Raw genomic sequence first — 2,403 nt, 5'->3', positions numbered from 1 at the left:
CCCCCCCATTAGCTCTTCTCTTTGAAAATTAAAAAAAAAAAATCTTTCATTGTTATACAATTCCTTCCCCCCAAGTCCATTTCACTGTGCAGCCTTCATTCTGGACTCCTGTCATGACAATAATACCTAATCATATATCCCTTTTAAACTGTTCTCTCCCTCATCTGTTTAAATGCAGTATACATAATTTATCCCATCTTTCTCAGTCTTCCCTCAACCCCGATGTCAGTCCCGATTTACAACAGTGGCACTATGAAATATTTGCCCTTTAGTGACTAAGATATTTCACTCAGCATAATGTCCTCCAGGGTCACCCATTTTGTATAATAATTCATGAGTTCCTTGTTTTTCAATGCAGCGTAGTATTCCATTGTGTGAACATACCAAAGCTTCTCTATCCATTTGTTTGTTGACAAGAACTTGGGTTGTTTCCAACTCTTTACTGTGAACAAAGCCTCAATAAACATAGGTGTGCATTAAAGCTGTAAATCTTAATGTAAGGAGATTGCCCATCTTCATCCCATGGAGTGGCTGGTGGATTTGCACTACCAACCTTTTGGTCAGCAATACAACACATGTCACCAAAGCTCCTAACATTTTCAGTTACATTTATACATCTTTAACAGAATATGATAATAATGTTTTAAAGGCATCAAAACAATAACAGTGTTTTGATGCATGACACAAATAACAGTCTGTTATTACAAACTACGGTATGTACCTTAAATTCTTTTTTTTTTTACTGGCGTTTTGTGTTTATTGGTCTGCCTGGAGCTCGACGTGAGACATGATGGGGTGCTGGCCTGGCACGAGTGGGGGCGCTGATGCAGGCACACACGCACAGGTGGGCGGGGCACACACAGGTACACACAGCACCGGTGGGAGGGAGGAGTCATGATTCTGTAAATAAATACTAGACACGGGGAGGGTCTCCGGGCACCATCCACTAACAGATGCGTGGGCATGAGGGTGGGCGGTGGTCCAAGGTGGTCAAGCCCCAGGCCTGGTGGTCCTGACAGATGGGGGAATCCTGGAGGACAGTGGTCCACATGGAAGGGGTGAGGTCCACACGGAGGTGGGGGGCACCGGTCAGCGGAGGCCCTAAATGACCTTCATGAGCTCATGGTTGATGACCAGCACGAAGGCCCCACCCATGCCCCGCAGCACGTTGGACCAGGCACCCTTGAAGAAGGCCTTGCCGCCCTTGTCCTTCAAGATCCTGCACCAACAGTTGATCGTCCCCGTGTACATGATATGATGTCTGCCCCTTTCCAGCCACACTGTATCGTCATCCTTCTCGGCAATTCGAAGGGGTAGGACACCACTCGGGCCACCGCAGTGACCGTCTGAGCCATCATCCACCTGACCACGACGTGCGTGCTTTTGGGGTCCGGGAGCATACCTTTGGCCGCGTCGTAGACACCGAAGAAGGTGGTGCAGTAGATGTACGTCCTACACCGATATGCTGAAGCCCTGGTAGAGGCCACGTATGCCTTCCGACTTGCTGATCTTCACCAGGCCATCCCCCAGGCCCCTGAACTCGCGGTCCGTGCCCGACTTGCCCACGTCGGCAGCCAGCCGGTCGGGGCGAAGTTCAGCGGGTAGACAAAGCAGAGCGAGGTGGCCCCAGCCACGAGCCGCTCCCCACCCCCACCCCCCAGGTTGCCAGCAAAGTAGCCCCCCCAGGTTGCCAGCAAAGTAGCGCCAGAACTGGGTGTGCTTGTCCACCCGCCCAGGAACACCTGCTTGCACTTGTCCTTGAAGGCTAAGTTGACAGCCTGGGTGGGGAAGTATCGGATGACGTTGGCCAGGTTGCCCCTCTAGGACAGCACGCCCTGCTCCAGGGGGATGCGCACAGTCTACGATTCCCTTGTTGGTCGTGATCTGCTTGCTGGTGCGCAGGACCTGCAACAGCAGCTTGACCAGCTCGATCGGGGCTACGGCCGTCTTAGAGATGGTGGCGGCGACGCCCCGAGCCACGAAGTCCTTGGCGAACGAGATGGCCTGTTCCATCACGGTGGCACAGCGCTGCGGGGCTGGGTGACAGCTGGAGTGGATGCTCGAAGGCCAGGAAGGGAGGTGCCCTGGCTCCGCTGCAACCAGACCGAAAGGCGTGCCTTAAATTCTTAACATAATGGACTTTAAGAGAATTAGTTTGACCTTTGAAACCCTGGGACTCCCTCTACTTTAAAATGGTTAACTTTCCAGCGCTGGCTGAAAATAGCCTGTGACTTCATCCATAGCCACTGGTGAGAGTCAGCGCCCAGAGCCATCAGGGGCTTTAAGCTCGTTGCCCACTGCTGTGGTGTGGACAGCTGAAACCCAGGCCCCCACAGGCACCTGGTGTGTGTGGGGGGGAACCCCAGACTCTACTTCATGCTCTGGTGGAGAAGGAGGGGCAGT

The 2,403-nt window shown here is 52.6% G+C and overlaps 1 pseudogene; it reads right to left on the bottom strand.

The window, feature by feature from the left end:
- Positions 1 to 1,101: 1,101 nt before the first annotated feature.
- Positions 1,102 to 2,241, bottom strand: LOC102849650 (annotated as a pseudogene).
- Positions 2,242 to 2,403: the final 162 nt, after the last annotated feature.

This window comes from Elephantulus edwardii, unplaced genomic scaffold, assembly GCF_000299155.1.
Source record: "Elephantulus edwardii isolate Elephantulus edwardi_28Jun2011 unplaced genomic scaffold, EleEdw1.0 scaffold00133, whole genome shotgun sequence".
Classification (NCBI taxonomy): domain Eukaryota; kingdom Metazoa; phylum Chordata; class Mammalia; order Macroscelidea; family Macroscelididae; genus Elephantulus; species Elephantulus edwardii.
The sequence above is the reverse complement of the archived record's forward strand: the minus strand, read 5'-3'. Positions and strand labels throughout refer to the sequence as shown.